Source organism: Aythya ferina (assembly GCF_964211825.1).
Source record: "Aythya ferina genome assembly, chromosome: 16".
NCBI classification, from domain to species: domain Eukaryota; kingdom Metazoa; phylum Chordata; class Aves; order Anseriformes; family Anatidae; genus Aythya; species Aythya ferina.
In genome coordinates, this window is record NC_140315.1 from 12,636,293 (window position 1) to 12,661,069 (window position 24,777).

General features: G+C 46.4%; 1 protein-coding gene and 1 long non-coding RNA gene across 2 annotated transcripts in view; both read right to left on the minus strand.

The window, feature by feature from the left end:
* PTPRT (protein tyrosine phosphatase receptor type T) overlaps positions 1 to 24,777 on the minus strand; it is a 573,321-nt gene that overhangs the window by 464,682 nt on the left and 83,862 nt on the right. The gene's annotated exons all lie outside the window — the stretch shown is intronic.
* On the minus strand, positions 11,060 to 23,138 carry LOC311445482. The gene is made up of 2 exons (XR_014698435.1): positions 22,947 to 23,138; positions 11,060 to 12,580 (listed from the first exon to the last, which is right to left on the minus strand). It is a non-coding gene; the product is annotated as an uncharacterized lncRNA (long non-coding RNA).

Here is a 24,777-nt window from a genome sequence, read left to right on the forward strand (position 1 = left end):
CTCGCAGGATCACAGTCTAGTTAAAAGTATTTAACTTTCCCCTTCCATGACAGGCTGTTTATGGCTTTGAGGTGAAGCAAGCCAAAGATAACACTATCACAGACTGAAATAACAGCAGCAAAACAGCTGATGGAAGGCAGAAATGTTCAGTTCTGCTTCCCTCTGCAGATAGACAAGATTTCCTCTGAACTTAAGGGCAAACCCACAGCACAAAACAAGGTTTACAAGATCCCATTCACCCCGCTAATAATGGCAAATGAAGTACTCCTAACACTGACAGGCAGTAAAACCTCAGCCCTCCACAATAGCCAGCATCTCTTCCACCCCAAGCCACAGACACCCTGAAAAGGGGCAGTGCAAAACATCCCATCTAGAGCCACCTAGCTTCATCTACTCCTAATACAGCACATGGGCTTTGTGCTCCGTGGGGGTAAGTGATAGACAATTGACTGTTCAACACCAGAAAGCAACAATTTACAGAAGTGGATTGTTACAGCTCTGGAAGTGATAACAGAGCCAGGATTTTCTCATTGAAAGTCAACAGCACTTAGGCACATATTCATGACATTTGGAAAAAAGAGAAATTAGGCTGGGAGTTTAGAGAGACTCAGAGGTAGCATTAAGCTTCCACTAAATCCCAAAGTTAAGATTAATTCCCTTAGGTGATATTTAAAAAAAAAAATCTTAAAAGTTGATTTGCTCTAAAACAATGTTTTAAAAGCAGTTTCCAGCACCAGAATTAATGGCTAGCCAACACTTGGCTATCACATGTAATAGATGGGTTGTATACAGCATTGCAGCAATACCCAGCCGTTTTCTGCCCTCCCTCCCTCCCATCAGAGCAGCTTTATCACCACCACCTCTGACGTGGTTAACAAGGAGCCAACATCCCTCTCAGCAAGAAATGGGAGAGGAAATCCATCCTGCTTCAGCTAAAACCAGAGAAAGCAGCTCAAAATAAAACTAAACATTTACAGATGAACAAAGGGCGGTCATTGTATGTTAAAAGCTACAAAAACGTAGAATAACCGATAGGAGAATCAAAAAACACTAGGGAAAAATTCACAGTTAAAGGACTGAGTATGATAAAGCCGTTGTTTAAAAGCATAATGGGATTTTATCATTGGCATAGGCCCATTACTGCACGGGAAGGGTAAAGTTATTAATGACAACAGAAAAGTTCAATAAATATTTCTAGTTTGCACTTAGAAAGGAGCAGGAGGATATACTCGATATACTCGCATCACTTGAGAAAGATGAAGCACTTCATTCTGCAGCTGCAATCAAGAGCAACTCAGAAGGGATAACAACAGGAACTTACTGAAAACACCCTGGGGCACGTTTGATGCCCTGGTACTGATTTTAATACATCTCTGAAGGCTGATAGCATCATACCAACATCCAAGTACGGCGAGCAAAATGACTCAGCTTGCACAAATTGGTAAGGTCTGGGCTAAGTCTTCCACAAAAAGGACAAAATAGCCCTGACTACTTATCCGAGGAAGAGTTATGGGACAGGAATTTACAGGAACTTGGGTTGAGTCCCACTCATAATGTTTGGAATATGTCTATTGAGGTCAATTTTAAATATGATATATTCCAAATGTTAAGGTATCTAACGATGCAATCATTCCTGCTGCAGAATTGATACCATAAGCTATAACGAAAGAACACAGTAAGCAGTAGAAAGATGATTGCTCCCCCAAAATGGGGGTGGATCCAGGAAACAGATCAGGTTGAGTTGTAATGGAGTTCTCCAGCAACAGACAGTAAGTACATCAAACAGCATCATATTTATCAATGATCTGGTATAAACCCAAACACACTGACAGCGAGTGTTTGAAGGAATGGTAAATGATGATGGGAAGGGCAGTCATGTAAAGCAGCCTGGAGAGCTTTGTTTGTGCCCACCCACTCCCAAAAAGTTACTTCAGTATTATTTTGTAATTTTGAACTACGCATTATTTCTAGAAAAGGCATCAGTAGTTAAGGAAGGGGAGATTCTATTCAGGAAAGCAGTCAAGAAGGACTACAGATGAGTAACAACACCAGTAACAAAGCTACACAAGCAACTTTAAAGCAATGAGGCTTCCCAGGAAATATAAAACAGGAAACAGCAAGTTAAAAAAAAAATCAGCAGCCGCTGCCACCACAGCACATGGCAGAGCAGACACTGTTACTGGAATGGTGAAAGCTGATGGCCACACACTGATAAGGTGTGAAAGAAAGAGATGGTATGGAAAGTATCAGAACAATTGTTTTAAACCAGAGGGGAGAGTGTCTTATGATGGATATTAAGAAAGATCAGTCTGTTTATTTCATTAAAAAAGATTGAAAGGGACTTGATTACAGACATGTCCTTGGGGACACGATATCAGCTACTAAAGAGCTTCTTCAGGCAACAGAAAGAGACATGACAAGCAGCAATCTTTGGAAGGCCAAGCCAGGGAAGTTCAGATGTTGGGCGAGTTCTGCTCCCCTCCCCAGCATCCAACCACTATGGAATAATTCCCCACACCCCCATTCCCATCTTTAATAATAATTACACCTTGAAGTGCAGAGTGGCCATCGGGGGGTAGCAGGTGGCTGAAAACTGGGCTGACAGCTTAACTCAAATACAGCACACACAAACCAAAATGGATTTCTCCAAAGTCAGCAAGCTTACATCTACTGAAACTCATTACTCTAGGCCCAAGTGACACCGGGGTATGGCCTTGATGAACAAGACTGGTTTCAAGATAAGTTTCTCTATTAAGAAGCTAAAACTATACACAGAGTAAGTCCACAAGCATCCTATTATTCTCTCCTGTGCCCACAGTTTGTAAACATACACTGCTTTGTCTTACTTTGCCCAGCACGCAGTGCCTTTTAGGAAGCAAAAAAGAAAGGAGTTTGCGACACATTTCTGCACCTCCATGAAGACGTGTTTTATACCACTAATACCAAATTAGTGAGAAGACTCAATAGAAATAACAAATAATAAAGAGCAATCAGAGCATAAAAGTTCCCTCCTTGACTTCAATGTTCACCCATGCTCACCACAGTGTGCCTGTGCTCTGCTTTCCCCCTGCCCCTCTCCCCAAGCCCCAGCTCAGTCAGTTTGCTGTGAGCTGAGGGCTGTCCCAGAGGCTTCAGCTAGGCGCATACACCAGATGTTCAGCTCATTTATAAAAGCTGTATTTTCCGAGCAGGTGTATATTTCTTTTTTTAAGGCTATTTGGACTCTTTTGTAGTATCTTACATCTGGAAGATTTGAGGCACACTGCAAGCACTGATTGGGTACATCCAGAAGTACATTCATCTACCTTCCTTCCCCAAACTCCCACTCTGCTCAAAACAGGACTGAGGAATGCCATTTTAGGAATATACTTCAGTAGAGTACAGGGTGCTTTACCAGAATTTAGCCTCCCCGTCAGTCCTCAACTGCAGTGTTGTACAAGCTGGGCTCCTGGCAAAGGCAAAGCCATTAACATTAATGGCAGGATCCTACTGCTGAAGAAGCAGTTCATAGCATGCCAGCATTGGCCTGCAACTCTTTTTCCAGTTCCTAAAGGCATTCTGCGACCTCACCCAAGCCCCTGGCTGTACAGCACCTGCCTTCACTGGAGCCAGAGTCCAACTCCGGTGAGCAAAAAGCTGCAGGATGTCACATGCAGGGACTTCCAAACAGTGGCTTGTTCCAAACAGTGGTTTGTAGAGCTCTCTGGATCCAATAACTATTTCTAAAGCATCTCTAAAATGCATCATTCCATGTCTGTTCTCACTGGCACTTCTACTAGAAGCTTCTAGAATACATTATCAGCAGATTAGGGACAGACAATAGTTCTTCCTATGGCAGCTCAGCCACTTACAGACTTAAATGCAATGGGCTTAAGTTGATAGTCAGGAAAAGAATGCACTCCTGATCTCCTTTCCTCTTCTCTCTCCTCTAGTCCTCCCCCAGAAATTTCACCAGTGTCATGACAGCTTCTCAGCCCCCTTTTGCAGAAGTCCTGCTTGCCTTTTACGATTTAGACCAGTCACCAGATGAAGACTGCTTGGTTTAGACTCCAGGAGCAAACCTGCACCTTGGTCAGCACATGACTGATCCCAGTTCTTCTGGAAGTTTGCTTTTCAAAGTTACCACCCCTGCAGCAAAACTGCTCTTTGAACAAAAGCACCGACTTCAAGCCTTTCTGTACCCACAGTTGTTTCAGAGTGAGTAAAAGGAACGCTTCCTTAAAACACCTTATCTTGTCCTGACACCAGAAAGATACTCTGTAGGATACTCTGTAGGCTGCTGAGTTCGGGAAGGATAAGAAGGGCAGTCATTCATCAGTAAACCACAGGCATCCGAACTTCTGCTGAGTTCCTGAACTTCCACTCGAGATGAGATGGATCTGGCATCTTCTGCAATGATGGATTTTGCTTCTCTTCTGAGGTAACCCCTAGGCTAACAAAGCAATAGTCAGTAATAAGAGATTTATGCCTTGGAGGGGAACAGGAAAAAAAAGCAACACTGGAGTGAATCCAAGGAGCAAGGAGACAAAGCTGCCTGCGCACTCCAGGTTAGGTCCTGTGTGTGCCCAGCAGAGCTGCTGCACAGTCAGCTGATGAGCTGGATTTCTACCGACTCTTTAACTGGTTTCTTCTCCATGTAAAAGTAGCAAGATAAGTCACCATTTAAATTGACTAAGCTTTTAGGAGCAAAAATAAATTGAAATAAAAATTACAATGACATTTAAAATACGTAAGTGCATGCTATGGAATTATCCTGTGCCCTTAAAAAATATCTAAATAAGCATTAAGAACAATAAGACAAAACTTGATACAATTCACAAACAGCTGTACTTATAGTCTCCCTGAAGAAAGTTATCAGGATCTCCAGGCTGTTATCCGGCATAAAAACACTGACTTATTGACTGTCTTGCCCTGTAAACTTCTAGTGTTTCTTACCAATGAAAACAATAGAAAAGGAAACGGTCAAAGAATTTATGTAAAGAGGTACTGAATTACTTCGAACAGATAAACTCCATAAGTGTGAGGATTTTTGAAAGGTTACAGGGAAACCATATCTTGATTTGAAAGAAAAATACCATTAGAAAATGGTGATATTTTAAGAGACTAGATTAATATATTTGATATTTTGAGAATAGATTTAGCAATGCGAGAAAGTTAAAAGGAAAACTGAAGGCTGCCTTAAAGCAACAAGGAAGGAAAACACATGGCATGCTGTCACTTGTGCTTTAAAGTCCCTTTTATCCGAGACAAACACTGACACAGGCAAGCGGCTGCTTGCAGGAGAATATGAGCAGAGAGACCCCTCACATTTGAAGGACATGCACCCACAGGATGGCTGCTTTACTGCACTTACCTAATTAAATTGTGTAGTATAATGAAGCTGAAGTATGGTAACTGTGACCCAATTCAGATATAGATCAGTACGAGCATACATTCAGTCTGCATACCCGTATACACTGCAGACAATACAAAAATCTGTAGTCAGCTCTATGGTATAGAAGAGATGTCCACATTGCTGTATATTCATACATACCGATAGGGAATACAGCTACAAAAACCATGCAAGATGTCCACTGATGCCATGGCTTCAGGCTAAATGACACTTGCAATGGCATTTGCAACATAAAGCACTGAAGGCGTACTTACATCTTCTGCTTTAATTTTTGCCATGCCCAACTTCAGAAGATGCAAAGGAGAATAATCCAGCAGCACAGTACAGCCTGCATTAGTCAGGGTCTGAGCAATTAGCATCCTTAATAAAAACTGCTTGAGGATAAGGTATATTTGGAGGCAAAAAAATTTAAATTATCTAATTTTGATATGCTCAGGATTCAAAGCAAAGCTTCCTGCTGCCTTCAAAGCATCACTGAATGTCAGTAAGAGGAGAAAAGTATCGCTGTGTCTCTTGTTACAACATACATTACCATCTATTCACTCAAATGTCACGTTGGTTCACCCTCTCATTCCTCCTCTTCCTCACCCCTTCCTCCCCCACCCCAAAAAATGTAGCCCTGTCTGATTAATGCAGTTGTGAAATTTCTCTGCTGAAGACTGAAGGTAGAGTCCTGCACAGTCCTGCAGCATGATGGAAGGGTGTATGCACGTATGTACACGTTGTAAAGAACGGAGCATCTAATAAAGATAATCTTACAGATGTTAGATGTACCCCCGCTATGATATAAAACCAAAAAATCACACTGTATTTCCAACAGATAGCACCACTTACATCTGGTAATGTAAATCACAGCACCACGGAATGACATTACGGAGCTGCACAGGGTCGCTCACTTTACACAACTGTCAATAGTTACAATGCCAGGAGTCCAGCAATAGATGAGTGTGTAATGTATTCCGAGCTACAGGGCTTGGAAAATTTACTGAATCTATTCCAGCTATTGAATTGTCATAAAGAGCTCTGTCAGACTGATGACATTCATCAGATCAGCCCGATCTAGCAAATTTATACATTATCCTTTCCCTTTCTTCTACAGCAGAAGAGCATCACTAGGGATGGAGAACATACAAGCACAGAGATGGGTACACTTATCCTTGAATTCCTCTCCCAATTAGCCTCTAATCCTACCCAACCACAGGACTGTGTCAAGGAAAACAAGGATGCGAATAGAAATGAGAACCTTCCAGTAAGACAGCCCCAAATGCTTGTATTGGGCAAGTACCCTGCTTTCTAGGAAGAGGAGAAAGGGACAAGAACAAAAGCACAATTCATCACAGTGGGGTGAAGATCATAACTTAATCATAACCCCAGCTTCTGGCCAGCTGGGAGAAAAGGTTTATTACAGAGGAAAGACCTGTTGGTTAGCAATATTATTATGAGACAATGAGAAATGGCACTGCTAATTGGCAGATCATTTTTAAGTGCGTATGAAGTCAACTGACTTGCCCATTGCCAAAGGGAAAGCAAGCAGTGAGCTTAAAACCACCAAAACCTACAAGCTGTGGCTCCCAGCCCCTATGAGCACCATACCCACACCCGCAGGACAACGCAGCCGCACCTCTGCTCAGACCGGGGGCAGCACAGCCCTAGTGGCTCTGCTGCTGAAGCTGGAAGAGAAAAAGGATCCACTGGGAAGGATTAAGGGCTTGTCTGTGCCAAGTGCTGCTTCCTTCCCCAAAACGCTGACAACTTCCTACCAGGCAGAACAACTCACTGAAAAGCAAACACGGGGCCTGGGGGGGAGATCACAGCAGGGTGATGAAGACACTCACCCAGCTCATCTTCAATTCTTCTAATATGTCAACCCAGTGCCAGGGAGGCAGCAGCTGTATTTCACCACCCAGGTTGTTCTTCAGCAGGAAAACACGCTGCAAAATAATTCACGTGGACAAAACTCCCTATCTGCAAAGCAGCGGCATCTTCTGCGGGACAGCATGCACACAATGCCCACGACTTACCAGGCACTGAGCCTTGCCCTGCTGTATAAGGGTTACAACCATTTCTTGTGATGTGGACACAGACATCAGCACACCACTCGGACCTCTGGGGAGGCAGCACCTGTGTGCACGCAGCTTGGTTCCAAGGATCTCCTGCAGAACAGGGAACACGAGCCAAGAAGGCTTTAAAACATGTTGATAACAGCATACATGGCAGGAGATGATACGAAAGGAGCGTGAAAGCTGGCTGCATTTATCTGAAAGGACAAAACAGTTGGAAGTATTTCCAGTTATGAAGTTCTACTTTAAGAACTTTGTCATTTCAATTTTTCTTCTACACTTCGTGGTGCTCTACATTTTGCAAATTCTTATCTCTTCAGCCCAATGCCACAGGCTACAGGTCTGGAACATAGCCCAGTTCCCATTTTAGTTATAACAGAAAAAGGAAAAGAAATCATGTCATAGCAGAGCTAAGCACTGCCACTTCCATCCCCATAAGGCTCTGCAGGATCTTCTGGTTCACTAAGCACATGCAAATCTGAGGGGCATCTTCTGGTGCTGCTGCCACTTCTTCCTCCATCACCACCGCTGTTATTTGTCTGAGGAACTCCAGCTGCGGATAAGGACAGCAGCACAGCAAGTCGCTGGCTGCCAACCAGAGAACATCAGCTCCACAGCCAACAAAAGCCCGGGGTCCATTCCCTTGTTCCTCCAGGATCCTCCACTGTGGCTGGCGGCCAGGAGAGCAGAGCTGTCCACACCAGAGCCCACCCCAGCAGGGTCGCTGCTGCCCTCCTCTGCCCTGGGCAGCTCCCAGCAGTGCCACGGGGTCAGGTCTCAATGGGATCTGCTTGGCACCGTTTCCTTTCAAGGCAGGTTCACAAAAAGTCATACTGATTGATAAGCTCAAAGTGTGGCAGAGCTCCTCCAGGAGCTTCGCAGGAGCTCCCGTGCTCAGTGCTGGGGGACGAGTCAGGCTCAGCCTCCCACGTGGCTTCAGGCTGCTGGGTGTCCTGATGCAGGAGGGGTAAGAATTTCTTCAATACTTGATAAAGCTCTTGAGATCTGAGCATTATTCTATTCTTGTAAAGATGATTCCAGAACTGTGTCCATAGCCAGAGCTGCCCCCCACCCTTTCCAGGTTGGCACACGCCAGCACACCCTCAGCTCACCCACCAGCCTCATCGGGGCCGTGCCCTCTGCGAGGAGCCACAGCACGGACCTGCAGGGAAAGCAGATGTAAAACAAAACATCGAGGGAAGAGGAGGAAAGGACTGAACAAAGTAAGAGTCCTTGTAAAGCCAAGAAATTACTGCCTTCATTGTCTCTTTTTATTCCTACGCTCCCAGGGACAGTAGAAGAGAAATAACTGTAAGTGTCCTTCACAGGGTGCTCGCAGCACAACAAAGCCGTGCTTTCAGGGCCTTGCTTAACCCGTGCCTGGGCCAGCTCTTGCAAACCGAGCCAATTTGGACTGGCTTCACACAGTTCGGCATCAGATCCACCTGTGGTGTAAGAGCACAATTACAGGCTGCAGACCAGGCTGTTCTGCCTCCCCATGCCACAGCCCCGGCAGTCCCGGTGTGCCTGGGGAGAGGACCTCGCTCCTGCAGCTGAGGAGCTCTCCTCTCAGGCAATGCAAAGCCAATCCCTTCCTAAGAAACAAGAGCTCTTAGGATTTTCCTTGACATTTTCATTCATTCTTGTTATGCGCAGACAATGCCACCTCTTTAGAGGCGCACAGGAAAATATATACAGAACAGAGCCTGCTTTATGCAGGGCACTGCACACCGCAGCAATCATTGTGCTTAAGGACATGCTATAAAGCAGCTTAATATCCAAAATATTATTTCTCCTCTGCTTTTCACAACTGTTCCAATGCAAGACAGTAAACACTGTATGTGGTCTAACGGGTCCCTCCGTGATGCTTACATCTCTCTCCACAGCTCCAAGGGTTTTTCAATGCGATGCACGGCCCTTCCTGCCCATGGCTCAGTCTGTGCCATGACCACCAGCTTCCTCTGCTCCATGGAAGCAGCACCCCTCCCTCATTGGAGGCCACTGTTTAACATTAGCACAGGTTTTTGCTGCTTTGTTCAATTTGTTTGCTCGTAAAGGAGCACTTTTGCCCTGCCTCCACGAGCATCGCTCTTGCAGCAGCCTGACACAAAGTCTATTGCATGATGTATTAGCCCTCAGTTATGCTCCTCTCCTTGTATGCTTTAATAATTCTACATTAGGCAGAAGTGACAATATAATCCCTGGACTGATTTTACCACTATTGTATTGAAAGTTAGTAAAGGTGTTGTGGTTTTTTAGACCCTGTTTTGTGCCTCAAAGACCAAACGCAATAGTTATTCTCAGCAGCAGCTCCACAATCTAGTTTATGCCTAACCAGCATCCTGTGAAGCTGCAATAAGAACACAACAGGAAAGGAGTTGGGCAGTCAGGTGTCTGCATGTCAGGAACATTTTTTAAACACGAGTATCAGCCCACCCAAAGCTTGGCTTACAACAGGAGACACTTCAGAAGACCTGTGCTACCTATCCACAAGGGAAGTGCTGAGCTTATTGTATCAGCTTTGACTTTTATTAAGTGATGAAGTGCAGTATCCCAGCCTTCGCTTCTGCATGGAGCAGCCAGCCCTGCTGGGCACCTGGCCGCCGTGCTCCATGCGACCACAAGACCCGAATATGAAATCCAGTCTGCAGCTGTAACCTCAGCACCACAAATCCTACCCGACTTATCCAATGCAAGTGTGAAAAGGAGCAAAAGGCTTTCCCTCAGACACTGCACCTCATTTCTGGGGGAAATGGCTGCACTCAATGCACTCCCAGGCACTTTTACAGATATCTCAAAAGCACAGCTTTGAGTACCAAGATCTAAACAAGGTAGGAGGCTTCCCCAGGACTGGATTATTCACCATCTCTGCCTACTGCAGGGTTATTTTGATGTGCAGCATTTGTCATTGCCTGCTGTGTTAATCCAGATAAATGGGTGGTATCTCTGGGGGCTCTGCCATTTCTGTGTTGTTCACTACTAGCAACTGTCCTGTTGGCTCACTTCGCACGCAGGTATCACCCACCAAGGAATTAAACTCCCCCATCTCTCCCCATCCTACCCCCACAGCAAGCATACTCCAAGAAGGTCCAGGAAGGGGAGAGGCAGTAACTTCATGCTACAGGGAAAATCCTTTACATCGGTGGCACAACCTTCATAAATCCAGGTGGCACCTCTGATTCACAGCCCACCAGACACTGAAAATGCACGTGAGCAAGACAGACATACTCGATGAACAAATATTAGGAGAAGAGGTGAAAAACAGAGGTGCAAGAGAGTAATACAAGCTATTATCAACCAGCCTAGGAAATAACCAGTCAAAGGAACAATCTCACTGATGTTTAGTGGAAAAATGAATCAGGACCTCTGCTGGGGCCAGATGTGCATTTCAGTCCTGAGTCACACTGGCGTTTTGGCAGGGGCTGGTGTGATGTGTTATGCCCCTAACCCATGGCAGAGCTGCTCCTGGGCTGCCCTTCCCATCAGCCTGTCCCTTGTCTCCCAGATTTAATACAGGCTGGGAGATGACTGACCACAGCCAGGTTTACGTGCAAGAAAAGAAGCTGCTACTATGCCTTGCTTCTCCGCGCTGTGACTGTAAGCTAGCACAATCTGTGCAAGTATCAGGACAGGGATCTGCTCAGTTCCCAAGTATAGGAATTCTTGCAGCTTTCTGCAGCTCATCATGAAGTGTGGGGGATGTTGCAATGACAGCAGGTTTGTACCAATTCTTGTTTCCTATTTAGAAATGTACAAGAGGTGACTTAGAAAAACAGAAAGTGTTTAAATAAAAAAATCCATCCATTTCCCCCAAGACAAAACACTCCTTTTCAAGGTTCAGTTTTCCTCCCACAGCCGAAACGATCAACAGCTATCCAAGAAACATTGAAGCACTGCCAAGCATGTGTTTTTTCTTTTCTTTTTAACTGAGAAAACAGTTTGTTTCCCTGCGCTGATGTCTCCTGCTCCTCCCGCCTCAGGCTGATGCTCCTTCGTACGGAGGGAGCGGGTGCTTGGGTGCGCGGTGCAGCAGCACGCCAGGCAGACCAGGTCTGGGGATGCAGGCACAGCATTTACACGACTGTTTGTTAACAGGTAGCAGCAAGAAGGCTCCATCCAACCGCAGTCACACAAACAGCAATATAAAAAGGCACCTCGCAGGTCAGGCTGGGTGAGGGCAGCCTTCACAGTTGACCCTCTGTATCAGTGAGCACCATTTCATGATTTACTGGTGCAGCAGGGAGATGCTGGCAGCCACTGAGCGATGCCATTTCACCAACTTCTCCCAACTCCAGCACATGGGCCCTTCTGCTCACGCAGAGGCTGAGCAACTGCTTGAGAAGCCAGCAGCCCCTCGCTGCTCACCTCGGAGGGAGACGGGGGCTCCATGTGCCATCGGGGGTGAGTCAGACCTCCCAAAGCATCAGCACAACCTGATTCATTTCTCCTCCGTCCCCCATTTCCACTTGGCACCAGGACACGCCTTCTGAATGATTTTCTTCCTCCCACTTCAGCTTCATTCCAAGACACAACTTCACAGCAACCCGCCACAAATAACAGGCTCCTGCTTTCAGGCCACCACCGCACTCTCCCGCTGTCAGCACCAGGGCATATGCGCTCCTCAGCTTCCCCGAGCGAGCTATTCTGAGCCCGCTAAGAAAATCTATGACTTTACACCCTGTCTGAGCCTCAGCAATCACTAACACTCTATGTTTTCAAATCTAATCTCATTTCTGATTAAACTTTTCTCTCTCCCATTTGTAACCTCGGCCGGCAGTGTGATTTGCGCAGCTCAGTATAAATATGGGCTTTAGAATTAAACTGGTTCAGCAATTTTGACAGTGATTTCTTGGAAATTAAGCCCGGACAATTTGTTTGGCTGAAGTAGAATCATTTGAAACATATACGATCGAAAGGCTACGAAGCACTTTGTAGTGCAGCATGCTAATAGCTGTTAGTGATGGAGATCTGGTTTGTGCCCGATAGCAAGGGGGCTGGGAGGGGGCCAGCAGCGACAGCTGCCTGATGAACCAGGGCAGAGGGAAGGACTGCATGCAGTCAGCAGCTGCTGTCTCCTCCCAGTGGATCACCTCATCAGTAACAGCAGTTTCAAGGAAGGCTGAACCACCTGAGGAAGAGAACAGAACAACATCCCCAAGTCAGCGCTGTCCCACTGCTCAGGGCAGGCTGAAAACCACTGAATTTTCACCTGAGAACAGTCTCCCCCAGAGCCCACAGCCTCTTCTGCCCCCAAACCAAGCCCCCCAGTGCTGGCGTGTCCCGCAGGGCAGAGCCCAGCACCATCCTTCACCAGGGACTGCCACTCACAGGTCCCCAGGGGGATCCTCAAATGGGAATCTAGGGATTCTTCACTCACGGGGGAAGCGTTATAATTATCATTTCCTAAATATTCTAACCGATTTCTAGGCCTCTAGTCATCCTCACTAGATCTTTGCCTTTGAGAGATGTTTACAGTTACTTCCTCAACCTCACGTGTGCCTTGTTTTGTAGCAGCTCTTTTTTGGAGAGCGTGGAAGATAGCTTCCTGACGCAGCTGGTTAGTGAGCCTACCAGGGGAGGTGCCCCGCTAGACCTTCTCTTCACAAACAGAGAAGGACTGGTGGAGGACGTGATCGTCGGGAGCTGTCTAGGGCAGAGTGACCACGCAATGGTGGAGTTCACTATTCTTGGCGAGGCCAGGAAGGGGACCAGTAAAACCGCTGTATTGGACTTTCGGAGGGCTGACTTTGAGCTGCTCAGGACATTGGTTGGTGGAGTCCCTTGGGAGGCGGTTCTGAAGGGCAGAGGGGTCCAGGAAGGCTGGGCGCTCTTCAAGAGGGAAGTCTTAATGGCGCAGGAACGGTCTGTTCCCACGTGCCCAAAGACGAGCTGGCGGGGAAGAAGACCGGCCTGGCTCAACAGAGAATTGTGGCTTGATCTTAGGAGGAAAAAGAGGGTTTATAAGCTTTGGAAAAGTGGGCAGGCCACTAAGGAGGACTTTAAAGAAGTAGCGAGGCTGTGCAGGGACAAAATTAGGAAGGCCAAAGCTCATCTGGAGCTCAATCTGGCTACTGCCGTTAAAGATAACAAAAAACGTTTCTATAAATACATCAACACAAAAAGGAGGACTAAGGAGAATCTCCATCCTTTACTGGATGCGGGGGGAAACTTAGTTACAAGAGATGAGGAAAAGGCGGAGGTGCTCAATGCCTTCTTTGCCTCAGTCTTTAGCGGCAATACCGGATGTTCTCTGGATACCCAGTACCCTGAGCTGGTGGAAGGGGATGGGGAGCAGGATGTGGCCCTCATTATCCATGAAGAACTGGTTGGTGACCTACTACGGCACTTAGATGTGCACAAGTCGATGGGGCCAGATGGGATCCACCCAAGGGTACTGAGGGAACTGGCAGAGGAGCTGGCCAAGCCGCTGTCCATCATTTATCAACAGTCCTGGCTATCGGGGGAGGTCCCAATCGACTGGCGGCTAGCAAACGTGACGCCCATCTACAAGAAGGGCCGGAGGGCAGACCCAGGAAACTACAGGCCTGTCAGTTTGACCTCAGTGCCAGGAAAGCTCATGGAGCAGATCCTCCTGAGAGTCATCATGCAGCACTTGAAGGGGAAGCAGGCGATCAGGCCCAGTCAGCATGGCTTTATGAAAGGCAGGTCATGCCTGACGAACCTGATCTCCTTCTATGACAGAGTGACGCGCTGGGTGGATGAGGGAAAGGCTGTGGATGTGGTCTACCTTGACTTCAGCAAGGCTTTTGACACCGTCTCCCACAGCATTCTCCTCAAGAAACTGGCTGCTCTTGGCTTGGACTGGCGCACGCTTCGTTGGGTTAGAAACTGGCTGGATAGCCGGGCCCAAAGAGTCGTGGTGAATGGAGCCAAGTCCAGTTGGAGGCCAGTCACTAGTGGCGTCCCCCAGGGCTCGGTGCTGGGGCCGGTCCTCTTTAATATCTTCATCGATGATCTGGACGAGGGCATCGAGTGCACCCTCAGTAAGTTCGCAGATGACACCAAGTTAGGTGCGTGTGTCGATCTGCTTGAGGGTAGGAAAGCTCTGCAGGAGGATCTGGATAGGCTGGACCGATGGGCTGAGGTCAACTGCATGAAGTTTAACAAGGCCAAGTGCCGGGTCCTGCACCTGGGGCGCAATAACCCCAAGCAGAGCTACAGGCTGGGAGAGGAATGGTTGGAAAGCTGCCAGGCAGAGAAGGACCTGGGAGTGATGGTGGACAGTCGGCTGAATATGAGCCAGCAGTGTGCTCAGGTGGCCAAGAAGGCCAACGGCATCCTGGCTTGTATTAGGAACAGCGTGACCAGCAGGGCTAGGGAGGTGATCGTCCCCCTGTACTCAGCTCTGGTGAGGCCGCACCTCGAGTACTGTGTTCAGTTTTGGGCCCCTCGCTACAAGAAGGACATCGAGGTGCTTGAGCGGGTGCAGAGAAGGGCGACGAAGCTGGTGAGGGGCCTGGAGAACAAGTCCTACGAGGAGCGGCTGAGGGAGCTGGGCTTGTTCAGCCTGGAGAAGAGGAGGCTCAGGGGTGACCTTATTGCTCTTTACAGATACCTTAAAGGAGGCTGTAGAGAGGTGGGGGTTGGCCTGTTCTCCCACGTGCCTGGTGACAGGACGAGGGGGAATGGGCTTAAGTTGAGCCAGGGGAGTTTTAGGTTAGATGTTAGGAAGAACTTCTTTACAGAAAGGGTTGTGAGGCATTGGAACAGGCTGCCCAGGGAAGTGGTGGAGTCACCATCCCTGGAAGTCTTCAAAAGACGCTTAGATGTAGAGCTTAGGGATATGGTTTAGTGGAGGGCTGTTAGCGTTAGGTTGGAGGTTGGACTCGATGACCTTGAGGTCTCTTCCAACCTAGAAAATTCTGTGATTCTGTGAGCTCCTCTTGTCAACCCGTCTGAGTTTCCATTCTTTAGCAATGTTTGACTTAAAGAAACAAAACACAAACACCTTCCTCCACTCTTCCTCATACACTTTTAAACTCCCATTCTATTTTCTCAGGTGTGACTGGAGCAGCCATCCCTTCTCAAACCCAAACCCAGCTGAGAGCCAGCAGATCTTCTGGCTGATGACTCCAGCAGCCCAGCTCCTCCATCCCCATCCTCCCAGCAGCACACACCTGAATGCACCGGGACAGAGTGCTGCCCACGTTCCTGCACAGCCTCTTCCACTCAGCCAGGGTATTAATGAAAGCAAGGCCCTTAAAATGAAAACAAGGTCTGCTCAATAAAGTCATGCACCCTCAAACCTTAATGGCTACTTTCCAGGTCTTTAAGTAGGAAGAAATCCTCAGGTCCACTCTAAGTCCTTACCATGCAAGGGCTGTTTGCAAAATACCACTGACCTGTGCTGTCGACTTGAAACACAAACACCTTCAGATCGAGGATTTTTCTTGCATGCTAATCAGAACAGATTCTACTCCTGAATGGGGCCTGTAAAAACTAAAGAGGTGCATTACGAATGGATGCTCTGAGTCACAGTCCAAATTCTCGACTTTTTTCCCTTCTTCACTAAGTATCTAGATCAGGAGAGCTCCAATATCTTCTGGCATAGAAAAATTGCTGTTTATCTCCCCATAATTAATCCAAGGTACTGCCAGACAAAAATAAAGGGACTTGATTTAATTCTAGCTAAAATTTCTCTAAAATCAGTAATTACATACTTACAAAAGTGCTGAAAAGACTTATGTTATTGCTCCCTCCCCCTCCACACCCCAGCTTTGCCCCATTCATATTATTGAAGGACTGGCTTTTCTTTATCTTCCTATATTTCTCTTTAAATCGTAACATTTTGCTGTAGTACCTATTTGCAAAGGCAAGAATAAAATTGAAAATGTATATACAAGAGAGCATTTCTTAACTATCTGAACCAGTATAAAGCTGCTTATGATACCCACACACCTTCACAGAATAGCTAAGTCTCCTGTCTTTCCATGTGTTTGTAAATACCTCTAAATTCTCCTTGTTTACCCATATACATTTACTGTATATAGGAGTGTATATATATATTTTAACTATATGAAGCAGCAGGAGAAACCATACCAGGGCCAACTTGCTAAGTAACACGTAGGAGGCTGCAGTAACAAGCTGACATGAAGGCACGAGGTTGCAGTTAGCACAAACCAAATGACATGGAAAAGTTGAGGGGGGATTTTTCTCTGACCTACCAGGCCATCCAACACTAGACCGAGGTACTTGTGCCCTGCTGACACAGCTGAGCCACCCTGTGCAAAGGAGCCTCACATCTGGGTTACCCATACCCTCCTGAAAAGCACTTTCATTCTTCAGAAGACACCACCAAGACCTCATTTTCAACTAGAAGGAATCACCCAGGCTGAAGCCAGTTTCTGTACTGCCATTAGCTAACAGCACTTCTCATCAGGTATCCTCAGTTTTGAAGTGGTGCAAAGCATTTGCCCGTGCAAATGAATTTGAGTATTGCTCACCTGGTAGCACCAGCCTCTTTCAGCTCTCCACTTTGAGGCAAGGTTTCCCTAGTTATACCTTACCTAAGGCTCGAGAAGCTCTCAGCTACACATACTGTAAAAGCAAGCAAGAGCAGTAAGGTTGGAGGTACAAGTATTCGAGGTACAAGGATTCCATTCAGATAGGGGACGGGTTATGCTTCTGTTTGCCACAAACTCACAGGCAGATTAAAGCAGTCCATGCATTTTAATTTGGTTTTGCACATCCTGTTTAAGAGCACCATGAATTCCTGCAGCTCTGGCACCCAGTTCCCACCTACTTTAAGGGCACAACCACATCACCCTCTCAGGACAGGGTCTGCCCACCTTGTCCACCTGATGTTAATGAGATGATTTGACCATGCCTCAGTGTTGGCTCATCCACACTGCACAAATAACAGCCAGGCTCTGAAAAGCATTAGCTAGCTTTATCCAAAACTTCATCTTCTGCTTCCCTTCCCTGTTCCGTATGAGAAAGAGTTAACTTAAAGCCCATGCACAGCTTACATCCAAAGCCTAGCATCAGCTTGGGATTAGGCGCTCACTCAGGAACACGATCACTGAAATAGGAACAGGGACAAGCCCTGAGCACAGTGCTGCCCTGGGTCCCAGCAGTGCCAGCACAGACAGCACTACAGGCTACAAACCACAGCTAAGAGGTAGGCTCCATCAGCCAAAGCCCTTGGCTGCTCTATCTAGATAGATCCTGCCACCTAAGCCATAGGTGCACCTACACCACACACCCATGAACACAGCAGCAACATCTCCAGCTCCCCCACGTGAATCTAACCCCTCACACTGCTTTTCAGAGAACAGCTACCACAATATTCCTGCAAGAAAATAAGCCAAGTACCTTGGCTTTTGCATTTGGCAGACAGCTATCTCTGTGTGCAGAACTCAGGACTTTTGTTTACCAATTGATTTTTAAATAACATTTCCCATCCTGGATGCACAAAACAGTTCCCTGTAAATCTTCTTGCTGATGTCTTACTGAGGCAGCTGACAGCCTGAACCAATAGCTCTACCAGGGCTATGACCTTCTCCATCCATCTTAATTAGGTGTTAACTCAAAAGCCTTTTTGTTACATGTTACCTGCCAGCATCAAACACAAAAGACAAACACCAGCCTTGAGTCATCAAAAATGCAATTACAGGCTCTTTCTGAGAGGTGGCTCTGCCTACTTCTATAGTTTCAGCTCCAGGAATTTATAGCACAGGAACAGCACCGTAGTGCTACTTAGAGCCCTACAATGAAAAAATACCAACAGGCACTCACAAAATACAACTTGATTTCAAACCACCCTGAATATCAGGCACTCACACTGCTTATTTAGTGCTCTCCCACCTAGGCATTCACAAGCCATAGGTCTCCCCCCTCCTTTTTTTTTTTTTTGTTTGGAAAGAAAGCACAGGTTCAGACAGCACATGCAGACTTGGCAGTCCAGTCTGTTGGCATCCATCCATTTAATTACACAATCTCATATGAAACAAGTGATTGCAGAGGAAATGGGTTAGCAGGCAACGAGAAGTTACCAAGCACATCAGTCGCTTGTCATAGGCCTTACAGACTGCCAGCCCAGTGCCTGCATCTTGCACACCTCCAGCGTGACAGCAGCACCAGATGCCAACACAGCCAGGAGCTCTGCTCAGACCTGCTGCACACACAGTACCTTGATCTAGCTATGAACCCCGTCATGGGCCTTGCACATTGCCTTATGTGAGCTGCAATAATAAATAATTTCAAATCTAAGCGTGTTGAAAGTCACTGTGAGCACGCTCCATAGACATAGTTCCCCTGCAGGCTGCTGGGAACCATCAGTCCTGTTCCAAAGGAAAACTTGGAAAGAGAAACACAGGAGTAACGTTAAGGGAATCTAGACTGGGGAACTCCCTCTAGCACACCACACTTCATCCAGGAAGGGATCAAAGCTCAGCTGTAGGAGGAGGCCAACAACCAACTACCCAGGAGCACGTTTCAGCTGGAGGAAGGGGGTCCCCAGCCGGCCACACCACTAACCCTGTGCTCCAGGGCTCCCAACTGTTTCCCAGGCCATGCAGCCACATAGCTCACCAAGGGCTTCTCACCAGCATCAACGTTCTTCTGATATCCAACCTTGTTTTTTCATCCCACCAGCATCCTGGATCTGCACTGACTGAAGCACAGAGGCCACCTGCATTTACCAGTCTTCCTGCCACTAGGAGAGATCAGTGACCACGCTGAGGAATGCTTTTGATTTGGCTCACATCAACATGCTCCCACTTCTTACCCACGGGAGCTCAAACGTATGCACACAGTGCTGCTGAATAAAATGAGTGTTTGCTAAAAAACAGTTGAGGCTGCACAACGTGCTGCTAACCCACACAACAGAACACTGACATTTATGCTTACAACTGAGAAATAGCTATTTTACAGAAAAGATGTCAGGATTAAGAGCTTCTACATTGAATATATCCTCACCTTAAGTCTACCAGCTCTCCCTGTTCTCATACATGAAACCAAAACTCCTTAAGAAGTGGCACAAAGCACAGATTACAGTGGGAGTCTCAAGAAGCTGATTTTCTTTCATCTGATGACTTCAAAACTGAACCTATGTCAATAACAGTAATAAAAGCATTGGAACTGAGCAACTTCTTACCGTAAGAAGGTGTTAAGCAGTAAGCAAGCAGTAAGCTTCCTCACTTCCAGCTGTTTCTCTTTTTTTTTTTTTTTAAGAGACTTGTGCAACTTTGAACAAGTTATCTGGAAGCTATGCCTGTTTATTCTCCTGCCAAGTGGTTGAAATATTTTTCGCTCCGAGACAACAAAAGAGAAATTATTTCACAGGAAGCAGAATAACAGAACTTAATGCTATAGTGAAGGCCAAATCAACTGTTTTTAAAACAAATCCTTAATCCGCTGAAAATGTTCCATTACGATAGCAGTACGCTGAAGCAAACAGGCGATGCAGATCCAGTCATTTAGCTGTCAGCGCGGAAGAAGAACAACCCTTCATTTCCCACGCAGCGCCTAACTTTTTGTTCTAAATGGACAGGCGCAAAAAATAAATGAAACTATTTACAAGAACTTCACCTGCCACTGTCAGGCAACACAAGGTTAAGAGTTCTCCCTACTGAAGGCTCCCACAAGCTGTAAATAGCCGCATTAACACGGCTCACACTCTCCAGAGCCTTTAAGCTGGTGAACGCCAGCGTGCCCGGGTTGCTCGGTGCACTACGGATGCTCTGCTATGGGAAATTTTCTCCCAGCACAGCCAGTCACAGCTCACCACCCTCCTTGTATCAGTGAGCAAACGGCTTACATCTACTTTTAGGTAATGGGAAGTTGCTTATCTCCATATCCTCCCAGCAGGTATCTGTTTTCATTAAAGAGCCGCTCAGCTGCCTTCCAGAGATCCTCTGCCTACATGGGAGCACTTCTTGGGAAATATTTGAGAACAACTTTTTTCAGAGAGTCTGGTGCAGGTTCCTGCTTGCTCTACATACTCTGTTCTCACGAATTAGAGCCACTGCCCAGCTGGCTAGCACATCTTCAGGTGAATAAGGGAATCGTACTCAATGACAAATCTCAGGTCATTTCATGCAGTAGGGACTGCCTGCTGCAACTTACTGCTGGAGAAGGATGAGCATCCCAAGTGCAAGACAGATAACTTATGGGATTCAGCATGGCTGCTTTGGTGTGCTGGGCCTGGCCATCACCTTGTGGTCCAACCAGCCCGCAGGTTAATTACAAAAATCCAGTTAGATCTGAGTTGCTATCTCAAACCAGTTTTTGGATTTCATACACTCACACAGCACAGAACTTCTCAACAAACCCAACCAATAGCTCAGAACAGAGACCTCAATCTATGCACAAAGTTGTCTCAATCATTGTGCTAAAGAAAGAGAAAAAAGGGGAGAAAGCCTTGGTTTGCTCATAGACACACCTGAAGTCAGGGTGTGCCCCAGCATCTTGTGAAGGGCACCACAGCAATGCTACACCACCTTCCCTGCACAGCCTCAGGACATCTGCAGGTCCCTGCCCCAGAGCACTGCCCAAGCCTATTCAGACACTGAGCTGTGCTACAGCTGGCCATGCCCTCTCATCTCACCTCCTCCTGCTCCCTAACCCATGCCTTGAGATCCCCGTTACCAGACCACATGCACCCCGCTGACCCCAAGGCTTGCTCCTGGCAGCCGGGAGTCACAGCTGACACCTTCAGCAAGCCTGAGGTCCCTCTGCACTGCTTACGTGTTGGAATCTCATTTCCAGTATTTCACAGGCCATTTCATTTCTCAATTTCAGATGGCTTTCTTAAAGAAAAACACACCAACCACAAAAACACTCATTTTAGATGCATTTTAAACTCTTATTTTATTTTTTTTTAAATTAACTTTCTGAAGCTGATCTTCATTAGCTATGTACTCCTTGAAGATTTCCAATAGACTCTTTGCCAATAACCTATATCTCCAGGAGAAAACAAGCAACTGCTTCACACAAGAGCTTGGTTGGCATCATTTGCACACCAGCAAGAAATGATTTAAAGAGGTCCGAGGACCTTCAGTATTTTGCAGGCTTCCAGAAAACCCTCTCTGCACATGATGCAGCCAAGCAGGTGATGGATGTTAAGCAGAAAGCTGCAATAGCAGCATAACCCATTTAATAGGCCTGCAGGGTACGTGTGCTCAGACAGCAACATGGCTAGGGCATTGTGCTGCCCCAAGTGCATCCTTCCCTTCTCAAGGATTTCACTTCTGAGTCCAGGAAGAGTAAGAACTTGGTTGTCATCATCTCTGAGCCACCTCTTCCAGTGAGGGATGCTCAGAGTCATTCCTATCAGGATGGAAAGCTGGTATGGAAAGCCTCACTACAGAACAGGTCTTTAAACAGAGTTCCTTGTCTCCGAAAATTCCATGTTTTCCCTGGGATAAACCTTTTTATAGCATTTAAACTGGATTAAACCTTTGCCTAGCTGTTCACACACATCACAGCCTGCTGACTGCCACTTCTCCCCCTCCAGCCACAAGGACACTAACAGGCAGCACATGCAGCAAGTCGGGTGCGCTCAGAGCACAGGAACCCCCCTAAGCTGAAGACTTCATTCAGAACAATTTCATACCCTGTACGTGACATGGCACATCTAGCTCAGCTACCTGCACTGCTCCGTTCATAACAAGTGTTCTGATGCTGTCCTCGCTTTCTGACACTCGTGTCCCAGCACTCTCCCTGAGGACAAGCGGCAGCCCTGTGTTCTAGCATCTCGGCTGGACCCCCGCCTCCTCCCCAGGCAGGCATTCCCTAGCAGGTCAGCTCGGTACACCCAGCCTCCTTCACCCAGGCTGGCTGCAAGTCAGCTCTTCCCAGAGCCCTGCCATTCTGAAAGCTATCCCCAAAGGTAGTTTTAGTTTCTTGCAAGCAGATTTGCCTTTGGCCCAGAATCCTTGAATTCAGCAATTTCCTTCTTTTGTTACTGCAATACGCCCTCAGCAGGGACCAGCTCGTGGCTTATCCTCTGTTAGCATGCACGGCCACTTCCCCATTCACCAGGACATTTAATTTCCCTCTGCACTGCTGAAAAGCTTATTATTTGATTTCCAACAACACAAGTCCATACACTAACAGTTTATGGCCAATTCTATTGCTTCACAGGAGCCTGCCCTCTTCCAAAGCAAGGCAAAAATTCCTTTGTTTTCCCTTCTTGCTCCCAGTTTATTTACTTGAGCTTGTAAAAGCCAGTTCTTTGTGCTTATGACATGTTATTAATACCTCAGTCCTGGACACCAGGCCACTTATGATTTCAACAGGTGAGGAGACATGGGAATTAATCCTTACCCCACTGGAAGCACTTAAAAACTTGAGCACTTTATAAGGGAAAGGCTTATTAACCCCTGCAGCCAAGGCAGAAGCCTTGCACATTTCTGGCTTCTGCCGCCAGGAATTCCTGCAGCTCGGAGCCCCTCTCAGCTGCTTCCTGCCAGCAGCCACCTGCGAGTTCCCATTATAAATGCCAGACTGGTCTATCCTGCAGCACATACCTTAATGAGCTGTGTGCTGCTTCTCTTCAAACAAGCTCTCCCCCACGCACAGCTCCAGTCCCACCTTGCCTCCTCAGCCGTTAGCCAACTTGAAATGATTTCCAGGGCAGCTCGTCTGTGGCAGGTACTACTCTCTTAAGATCCTTCCCAGGTCTGTACTTTCATCTCCTGATTTCTGGGGCTGTTAGACTTCTAAAGAGCGAACAGCTTTTATTACCAGGCATACTGAAGAAAAATTGATTTTTGTTTGTCATTACTTCATTCTCAAGAAGCTTGAGAATACGGCTCTTACCTGCTCCTGTTAAACTGTCCCACCTTGGATACATTAAGCTCATGATTTTCCCACAGCTGTTATTTTCCTCATTACCAGCAGGTTCATTCAGCCATTTATTATACTACAGGCTTTGTTTATGGAGGCAACAAGATCACATTCCCCTTTCCTCTGTTTCCTATACCTTGTCCTGGCATCATCTACACCCCCTCCCTAACCCGTAGATGTGGTTACATTCACACCACCTCTCAATTCGCATCCAAATCAGGACTGTGCCCTCAAAATACTACTTGGAGTCAGCTACTTTCTTATTACATGCACCAAGGCAGGGAAGGACAGACAGTGAACAAGCATAAAGGACGAGGCAGTGTAGCTGGGCAGCTCAGTTAGCAAAGCATGAGCAGTTGCTGGTAGCATCTCAGAGATGGGGAGAGCTGTTCAAGCATCCCCTCACCCCAGAGGTAAAGAAAAAAGGTTGCAATAGTGCATCTTGCCAGGCTATGCACATTGTACATCAAACACAGTCAGACATAGGTCAGAACGTTTGAGCTCAGTCAATTAGATTATTAGGAAGCAAATATTAAATTATGGATTTTTTAAAAAGAGTCAAAAAACAACTTCTAAGTTACTTGCTTTGGCACAGGTTTCTGATGAAAGGCATGTATTTATAACCTGTCTACTTTCAAAAACACCAATATTTTCCTTTTTCTAAATCAGTTTAAGTAAATGATTTAGTTTTCAGCTACAACATCACCAAGTCAAATACATAAATATTCCCTGGACTGCGAGTTTGCTTTGGTAACCAGTAGATACACATTCTCTGTATTACATTCAAGCTCAAAGTGCACTACAACACCTAGCTTGCTAGAAAAATCTCAGCTGAACCACAATACCAGAATGCAGTTCATTTAAATGTAGTAACTGAGAATTATTCTGGCTTTGATTACCAGGAAGACAGAAATACAGAGAGAGATGTCAGCATAGCAGCTTAAGGGCATCCAGTCTGCGGAAACAGGAGCTCTCTAGCAAGTCTTGCCATTATCCCTAAGAAAATACATTTCAGCCTCCCTGGAGTCTTATTCATCCTCCTCACATCTGTCTTACAAGTCCAGGTTTAGAAGTAGTACCAATGATAAATGAGATTTCCCCTATGCTAGTTCTCCTCCTCCCCAAACTGTTATATACATCTAAGAAATGATGCTCCCCTTCCATCCCCCAGCTTCCCCCGTGTTTGAGCTACAAAAAAAAGCATGCAAAAACTGCTGGAAATATATTAAAGTGCATAACTTCTTATACTCACCATACCGTCGACTGTCCGTCCACATTATTTCTGGCAGAACCACAGCATTTAAGGGGTGCTACCCACTTTCTAACCATTTACAAAGCAATTCAACAGTGCCCACAGAAAAGCTCTAATAGAAAGGAACATGCAAGGCTCAGAATGAAGTCTGAGGAGAAACTAACCTCAGCCACCTTATTTTTCTACTCCATCCTTTTTAAAGATGTTTTAAAGAATGTAACTTTTGTTATGCTCACAACATCCCATTTGCCTTCCTGTCA